The following is a 9,959-nucleotide window of genomic DNA, read 5'->3' on the forward strand; positions in this document are numbered from 1 at the left end:
ATCTGGCTGTGACTAGTCTGCAATCTACTGCTTTACTTTTTATGTCTCTCTAGGTGGGCAGCACTGGGGGTTACATGATAATTTATGGGACAATCACATTTTTAATTTTATGCTGACATTGGGCAGAACTGGGTTTTATCTAAGCATGTCTTACATCAAGTACACAGACAGTACTCCCTGTGTTACAAATCTGGTGATCAGAACTATTATATAATAGTGTAAATCTACACCATGGGAAGCAAAACTGATCTTATATAGGTCATGAATTTATTTTGCTTTAGGAAGTCCCCACCCTCCTCCTCCAGTTTATGAAGGGTACAAGGTGTACTGTCCTTTCCCTATTAACAGACCAAAGGTATCAAGATCGTTCTCTATTCGTAAGAAAAATGCCTCAAGTGACTTCTGTATGGTTTTCAGTAATAAGGATCTTAAGGCATTCCTATGTCAGAATTTGAAATATGGTAATTCAGTGATAAGTATGTCTTTTAACACACCACAAACGCTCCCCCACCCCTCTTTCCTCCCAGCTGACCCCTGCTTTTCTGCCAGGGGCACTGCTTGCAAGCCCCCTGCCGGTGCACCTGGGTTGCTCACCTCACCAGGCAAGTCCTCACCCACTGGCAAAGACCCTTCTCTACTAAAGCAAGTGCCCGCCCGAGTTCCCCATCAGCACCGTAATGCAATGAGGTTGCAGCGTCTGAAAAATACTGTCTCCTCTTTACCAATCAGTCTGTCTCCTTTTGGGGCGGTTCTGTCCCAGGAAATCAGCAGATGGCCTCGGGACCTGCTCCTCCTACGGGCCTTCTCCTTGTTCCTAGCTCACCGGCAGTAGACAGGTGACACACTGCAGAAAGTGACCCGTTTCTTTTTTTTTTTTCTCACTTGCAAGGTCATAATGTCCCCATTTTAATTAAGAAATACAGCTTTCTTTTCTTCCAGTGGAAATAGCTTGAAACTCAATTGATAATTCTTACAACTGGTACTAAACAAAGGTGGGGAAAAAAACCAATCAGAACTGATAACAGCAGGTCAACAGCAGACAAAGAGCAGGGAGAAAGGGAATTTTCCATGCAAAGGAGATTGTGCACGTGGGTAATTCAAGGCCACAATCATTTTCTACCCCCAAGTTTGTGTGTTGTATGCTTTCTTTCAACTGAATTACTTTAATATTGTTTGTGTCCATGATTCATTTACCTAGCCAAAAATAGGCTCACCAATGAGTTTTGCAGCTGTCCTTCTTTTTTTTTAACATCTTTATTGGAGTATAATTGCTTTACAATGATGTGTTAGTTCTGCTGTATAACATAGTGAATCAGCTCTACATATACATACATCCCGTATGTCCTCCCTCTTGTGTCTCCCTCCCACCCTCCCTATCCCACCCCTCTAGGTGGACACAAAGCACCGAGCTGATCTCCCTGTGCTATGCAGCTGCTTCCCACTAGCTATCTGTTTTACATTTGGCAGTGTATATATGTCCATGCCACTCTCTCACTTCGTCCCAGCTTACCTTTCCCCCTCCCCGTGGAAAGTGACAGGTTTCTTAGTTGGAGATACGAATGCAGCCTGACCTGTAGGTTTGACCCTCAGACAGCTCTTGGTTATGATGACACGTGGCCCCCTTCCCAACTTGCCCCCAAAGGACCAGCCTTCTGCCGCTGGTGCAGCTGTCCATGGATGGGGAGGCAGCTCCATTTCTGTTTCATATATATTCCCCCATATGTCCTGGGGAGCATTTGCAAATTAGGTGCAATAAATAAGCTAGACTATCTAAAGACAGATTTTAAACAATAAGCTTTCAGTGTTTCTTGGAAGATGTGAAGCATTTGGGCGAGTTTGTTTGCTTTTTTTTAAGTATTCTTGTTATAGGAGAGCTGGTGAGAAACAATGGAGTTATGTAGTTCTCCAGAAATGAAAACAATTTCAGAGTCAAGGTAGAGTTTATTTCTCTCTAAGATTTAATTTTAATGGTGGCAAAACATTACTCTCTCAATGTTTCTTAAAGATGTAAATCTTGAACTGCTAAAAGAATGTTTTGTGGTTTTGATCTTTGCATATAATTTGCTTTTTTTAAAACAAGCGTTACTTGTAGTCACTGGGATATTAAATGGCTTGTATATATATGTTTATAAACCAAAAAAGCGCTCACTTTTCAGAAGCGCCGTTGGCTAGGTCTTCCCTCTCAATGGACACGGAGTGGAAACCTCGGTGTCTTTCCTGTTTTCCTCGTGTTAAATCCCTCGAATGGATGTGGTGCGCTGGAGAAAGCACATGGCTGTCTGCTCTGGGAGGTCCTGACGGCCTGTCTCTCCCGAAATGATCACTGACATTGGGGCTAAGATGTTACACACACAGTGGGATCTCCCAGGGTCGTCGCAGACGATTTGCCAGCGTATCTTCGCTTCCTGAAGTGGGGACACCTCTGGACGGGGAAGGACAGCTGTGCTGACGGGCAGCTTTTCCTTGTTATGGTTGTAAAGCGTTGCAGCCCAGGTTGTAAGGTTGTGAATGTTTTTACAGTCTTGTTTATCAGTTCTTCGAGTCGGCTGGACCCGTGAAGACTCCAAGCAAGAATGCAGCTGTGATGGTGGTGGTCCACTCTTCCTTCTATGTGTGTGAATGTAGAAACGGAGACTCATCTTCATTTTCATGCCTAAAAGTGCCTTGTTGAGAAAGTTCCACAGGTTTTAAAAAAATACATATTTTTGTACACAAAGTTAAAGGGGAAATGCACTTTAAAATCACAAGAATGGATGCCTTTTGTGTGGTATAAGAGAGTGGTTTGAATCTCAAATGCAAAAATGTAATAAAGGTTGAAAACAAAACTGAAAGTGTCCTATTTTAAAACTGACTCTCTTCTTAGAGTCAGAGGCTGGGGAGGAACATTTTCAGTCTGTGTATTTCCACATCTAGAATGCCGGTTTCCAAAAGGGACAGGACACAATCAATGGCTAAGTAGAAAAGCTGTACGTTTCAGAGGAAGGGGGGGTAATTGCTTAAGTTGTACAGCAGCCAAGGCTTAGTACACCTAAGAGAGTGATTGCCGGGGAAGTGGTACAGGGGCCCGTGTTGTTCTGAATCATTTTTAATGATCCAAGGGCAGGTCTCTTCCTACCGTGTCACTTGCTCTTGAAGCATATTTCTGACTTAGTGTGTATGCAGCAGTGGGAACACTAAGCAGCTATCGTAGCTTTGCACTGCTTGATCAGACAAACTCTGCAGCCGGCAAAACCACGCAGCTCCCGGTGGGGCCCTGTCTCCATTGGGTACAGGACATTCACCCTAAGTAAGATTTCAGAGATGTTTTATTTCCAAGTTCAGAAGATGGGATGCAGGGGAGGTAAACTGCTGCCAGATGTTTCCTGCCAATCAGTCTCGGCCATGCCAGGAAAGGCAGCGGTGGTTCTGCCGTGGAACGTCAGAGCATTTAAAATCTTAGCACCCGGTCAATAAGCGCCCAAAGTGAGCTACATGCGTGACCGCCTTTCTCAAGCCTGGCAAACACTGCCCACGTTTTTGCCTCCACAGAAATGGGAAGGGGAAAAAAAATAACACTGGTTTTATGAATGTCTACTTAGAATTCAGTGTGGTTTTCATAATCATTACATAATTCTAACTTGTGAGACAGACATCCCAGAGATGTCTGGAGTAAAAAGGAAACAAAACAAAACAAAGAAACCACCAAACCACTTTTCTAGAGCAATGTCCCCAGAATAGCAAATATCCAAATAATTCAGTGGAACATTTATTGCTTGTGTGCAAGGCTGTTTCTAGGTGCTGTTTCTACCCAACCCTGTAAAAGACAGTCATGTTTTAGGTGAGTCCTCTGGGGGCCGTGTAAAGTGGTGGGTGGTGCTTGCTACCAGAGGTATCAGCAGTCAGAAAGCCTGGGTTCTGGCCTTGACCCTGCCGCCCCCTGTCAACTGCTCTGACGGGGCTCTCGGTGTTTTCAGCAGGAACAAGGTAACCAGGGGCTCTGGCGGTGCCCTGAGTACTTCTCAGAGTTGGCCAACGTGTTTGTTTTTAAAACGGTTCTAAATATAAACTTGTAAGAAGTGCCACATTCACTATTTGCATTCTTTGTAAGGATCACAGGAACGAAGAGCATTCCAGACAACAGCTTGGACTTCACAAAACCATCAGTGTTCGCACTGGAAGCGCTGTCAGGGCGCGCTTTTTATGGGTGAAGAGTTGAAGGCCCTCGGTGTTTTCCCGGAAGTCACAGAGCCAGTCGGTGACAAAGCTGAGAGGACTACGCACGCGGGTCTCTTTTTCTTTTTCCAAGAACTGTCACCCCAAAGTGGAGTCTCTCTCACAGAACTGAGACTAAAATGGTGATTCTGAAAAGAAGTTCCTCATGCTAGAAAGATGCGATCCCCAGGGGAGGGGTGAACACACGCATCTTTATACACAAAAGGCACATGGCAAGGACCACTGACGACACGAAAGCATAAAGGTCAACATTAAATGATTTGGGCATCCTAGGGCCCAGCTGGACAGCAGGATGTGATTGATGGAAGGAAACCACCAAAGGGCCCCGTAGCTCCCCATGTGTTCGAGGAGACGGGCCAGATTCGGGGCCAGCACTGCCTTTCACCTGTAGCACAGGACGCCCCAACCCTTGTTCCTCCCGCTGTGCCATCACCCACCCTTGGAGAGGAGACAGGGAATCTCAACAGAGGTCTTCGTCCACATGGGATTCTCTGGTAGCTGACACTCATTCCACAGACACTGATGCACTTCCCCAGCACCAGGCCCTCTGCCGGACTTGAGTTTGGCCAAGGTAGGATGGGGATACATAATACTCTTTTCTTTGGAGCCACAGACAATGATGACCCAGGCCCCTGGCCCTCTACGCCAAACGCAAGATCAGGCGGCTAGATCAGGGCTCGGCAACCTTTTTCTGTAAAGGGCCGGAGAGTAAATATTTTAGGCTTTGAAGATCATATTTGATCTGTGTCACATATTCTTCTTTTTTAAAAAAAAAAAATTTTTAATGTAAAAACCGTTCTCTGCTGTGGGTCATACACAAACAGGCCAAGGGCTGGACTTGACCTGCTGGCCGTAGTTTGCTGACCCCGATTGAAGAGTCACATAGAAAGAGTGAGACTTCAGAGGTGACTTGTAGACCCTCAGCTGAGGCCTGGAGTCAACTTTTTAGTTTGTTTGTTTAAAGACCATATAATTTATCATCCAAACTGGGATGCTTTTGAGAATGAATAGGGGCGCTCGGAATGACCCTGGAACACTCGTGTAAACCAGCAGCTGGGCCAACCCTACTGTGCCAGGCCTGTCGGGCTCACCTATCCTAGGCCTTTGGGATCTTCTTAGACCCTCAGGGAGCTCAGAAAGCCCTGGCCAGTCATGGGCCAGAATCAGTTGTGGCTGGGTAGTGCTTTTGGGTGGATGGGTTATAACAGAGTGGTGATTTTGTCTGTGGTTTAGATGTGTTTTTGTTGGTTAGGTTTTGCTTCCTAATTGTAGTGCTGATGGCCAAAAGCCCTCTGGAAACCCCAGCCAATTCACTCTTAAGAGTAGAGAATTTAAAAGGAAAGGGGTTATTAATGGTTTGGGCTTATGTCCTACTACCTCTCCACCCCAACCCTTGTGCCCAAAAATAGGGCATCACGAAGCTCCCAGAGAAAGTTGTTCATTGTGGACTGGGACACAGGCTGAATCTCGCAGTATTCCAAGCCCCAGTCCCCAGAAAGTACCACTTCAGTGCTCCCAGGAATTCTGCAAACTACAGGGTCTCAGCTCATCTCTTTCCGGCCCAGCAAGTTCAAAAGGCCTTAAGCACCACAGGAGACCAAAGAAGTAGAAATTCATCTCCAAAACGCTCCAGGCCTCGGCCCTGAAGATCCCCTCTTCCTCCCCGATGGCCATCTTTGCGATGTGGACACACATGCTCTTCGTTTTAAGTTTTGTCACCTCCTACGGCTGGCATTTACCATCACCCAGTGCTGGAGGAGGGGCGGCAGTGTGGAGAGGACCCCAGTGTTAGTGCTGCAGGGACTTGAAAAAGTTTTACGAAGCCCCGATACATCCAAGGGGAGCTCTCCACCACCAGATGTGGGTTAAGCTTCCCCGGGTTCATCCCTCTTCAGAGAACATGGATACACCACACATCACAACCTGCACTGCAGACAGAAAGCAACTCCCCACCTGCTGGGCTCACTCCCAGGGCCACCTAGTTAGTTGCCCTCTGGTGGACATATTGGTCCCATGTGAATGTGGAATTAGCCAAGTGACATTTTGCTGATCTTCTTATCACACCATTTTACTAAAGTTTATTTTAGTATTAATTATTCACCATTAATCAATTACCTATTGAAACAAACACTGAAATATCCCCCAAATATTTTCATAAATTCTTTTTTGCACACTGCTTTGCACATTCCGCATGCAATAAGCATTTGCTAGTTTGAATTCTCCAGTCCCCAGCTGCTTTTCTCATCAACTGATCAATGACCTCACACCTTGGGTCCTTCATGACTTACGTTACTTGTGTGTTACTTCTACTACTACTACTACACACACACACACACACACACACACACACACGCACATACACAACACACAGACTGAAAAGAAAAATCCAAAAGTATTTTCTCTGCAAACTTCCCTCTCACACTGGTTCATTTTTCTGCTTTGAAATGGGGAGCTTCTGCAGGTGGTGGTGTCCCAGCCAGGGCAAAGGCAACACTGAATGCACAACACTGCTGGCAGTGACTGCAGCAGGAGAGAAAGAGTGATGCCAGATGCCACTGGTGCTTTCACCCCTACACAGCACCCTCACCCTTAGCTGCTCAGCCTCTCCACCATCTCCCCAGAAGGGGGATTTGGAGACACTGCGTTCCAACTGCAACCTCAGCCCTGCAAAACGGCAAACGACGGGTGGTTCAAAGGTTTTACAAAGCATCGGAATCTGTTCTTAAACCAAATCTTACAAGAACCCAATTTGCAAAATAGACAAGAGAGAGAGCTGCCTAAGGTGGATACTGCTGGAAGTAGGGGACCACAGCCATCTCCCCCAACCCCAGACTCCTGAGACACTTCCTAAGAGCCCTGGGCTCCAGAAATAGAGGCGAGAACCTTTGCCTTAGAGCACAGAGTTACACTGCCCCTGCTTCCTATGCTAGTGAACGTAGGTAAAGGATATCCTGTAAAATAAAACAAAAGCAAGCTAACGAACAAGCAAACACCCTCTATGGGAGGAAAACACAACGACTTAACTCCATATTATGCAAAAGGACTTTAGTTATGTTTTGTTTATGTTATCAAGGTTAATTATCACCTTTCACAAAAAATCATCGGCTTGTTCACACCCAACCACATCTGAGTTGCTTATTATGGTACGTGCATGTCTTAACATTTACATACAGAAATTAAACTGCTTGACAAGGCAACTTCTACTCCATACTAACAGTGATACATAAAACAACATTACTGAGTGCTTCTATAGGTAAGTTCACGATTGGGGCCAAGTACTCTGGGGAATATAGAAAGAAAAAGACATATCACTGTCACCAAGCTATTTACAATCCCTCCAAGGGTTATTTTAGCCTTTTCTTTTCCCAAATTCTACATTTTTAACTCCATTTACTTGTATCAAACTGAGCCCAGACAGAGAAGCCAATGTTTCTTTATTTTAAATTAAACTTTGTTATTTTGAGATAATTGTAGATTCACATGAAATTTTAAAAAATAATAGAGAGAGCTGATCGATGTACTTCTTACCGAGTTTCCCCCAATGGGAACATCTGGCAAAACTGTAATACAATGTCCCACTCAGGATGCTGACATTGGTGCAGTCAAAACAGAACCTTTCCACCACCACAAGGATCTCTCATGTCCTTTTATAGGCATGCCGCCTCCTCCCACCCCGTCCTCCCACCCAACCTGGGTCCTCGGCCCTGGCAACCACTCTTCTGTTCTCCCTCTCTATAATTTTGTCATTTCGAGAATGTTGTATAAATGGAATCATATAGTATGTAATCTTTGGGGACTGTCTTTTTCCACTCAGCATACTTCCCTGGAGATTCAGCCAACTTGTCCCACGGATCAAATGTGTTCCTTTTTATTGCCGAGTATTATCCCATGGTATAGATGTCCCACAGTTTGGTTAACCATTAATACACTGAAGAGCACTTCCGTTGTTTCTAATTTGGGACTATTAGGAATAAAGCAGTCATGAATATTCATGTACAGGTTTTTCTGCAAACATAAATTTTCATTGATCTGGGGTAAATGCCCACTGAAACTACAGGGTCAGATGGTAGTCCCGTGTTTAGTTTTATGAGAAACTGCCAAGGTGTCTCCCAGAGTGGCTGCCCCATTTTACAATGCCACTGGTGATGTATCCAGTTTCTCCACAACCTATCAGATTTTGGTGGTGGTACTATTTGTCAGATGTGTAGTTTGAAAATATCTTCTCTTAATCTATAGGTTGCCTTTTCACCCTCTTCACGTGGATTTTCCCAGAGCAAAACTTTTTACTTTTTATCAGTTTATCAGTTTTCCCCTTTATGGAATCATGCTTTTGGTGTGAAGTCTAAGAATTCTCTGACTAGCCCTAGATCCCAAAGATTTTCCCCTATGTTTTCCTTTAAAATTTTTATAGTTTCACATTTTTAATTTAAATATATGATTCATTTTGAGTTAACTGTTATATAAGATGAGAGGCTTAGCTCAAAGTTCATTCTTTTTGCCTATAGATATCCACTTGTTTCAGCACCAGTGGCTGAAAAGGCTTTCTTCCCTCCATTGAATTAATTTGCATCTTCATGGAAAAGCAGTTGGGCATATTTGTGTGGTTTATTTCTGGGTTCTCTATTCTGTTCCACTGATGGATTTGTCTATCCTTCCTCCAGTACCATACAACCTTGATCGCTCTAGCTGTATGGTCAGACCTAATACCAGGTGGTGAGTCTTCCTACGTTATTCTTCTTTTTCACAATTGTTTTAGCTATTCTAGGGACTGGTTTTCCATATAATTAAAAAATAATCTCCAGCAGCAGCTGTAAGTGGCTTTCTATAGTTCTTCCTGTAATTGCAAGCAAATATACACACACACACTGAGAAAAAGAGGTTTAGGTTTGAGTTTTCGGAGAATGCTCTTTCTAGTGTTATCATAAACTACACTTTCACTCTCAGTTTTCCTTGTCACTTTGCTACCTTTGTGCTATCGTTCAGGATGTGGCCATGAATCACAGTATTTCATAAGGCCCGAGTAAGACAACTGTAGAACCAGAGGCTGTAAAGAGATCATGAGATCCAACCTCCAGTTTTACAGATGCAGACAATGAGGCCCAGGGAGGTTAGGAGACCTGATGAAAGCTGAACAAGAGTGTTCCCAGCAGAAGCCAGCCTACAACCAGGGCTCCGACTGCAGTCCCAAGCCTGGATGTCCTGCCACTCGGCCGGCTCTGAACTTTAAGAAGCACAATTCAGCAGCGGAGCCATTTTCTTGCCTAGATCAAGGTCATTCTTGCATCAACTTCTGCCAGCCTTTGAATCAGGGGCAGGGAGGGAGGCAAGGAGGAAGGGAGGATGAGAAGATGAAATTAAAAAGGGTTGACTTCTGCTTTTGCCTCCCTAATCAGTTCAGAAGTTTACAGATTTGAATAATCTCTAACATGTGAACAATGGAGGTGACTAGACCACTACAGAAAAATAGGTGTGAGTCTTTGCCCAGTATTATGGTTAATGGTCTGGCTGGGTGGAGGGTGGGGAGAATCAAACCTTGAGTCATCGGCTACTAATCAGCCACTAACTGCAAGTCTCTGTGGGAGATTTCATAAGTAACCATCCTGCACCTTGCCCTCAAGGAGCTTGCAATCAACTTGGAAGGGCTGGCAATTACTTATTGCCCAAGTGACAGGAAATGTGAACTCATAATTAGGTAACAGTCATTACCAACTATGGGAACACGTTCATTTTTCTGGTGCTTATTTCAG

Source organism: Balaenoptera physalus (genome assembly GCF_965194825.1).
Source record: "Balaenoptera physalus genome assembly, chromosome: 21".
In the NCBI taxonomy this organism is placed as follows: domain Eukaryota; kingdom Metazoa; phylum Chordata; class Mammalia; order Artiodactyla; family Balaenopteridae; genus Balaenoptera; species Balaenoptera physalus.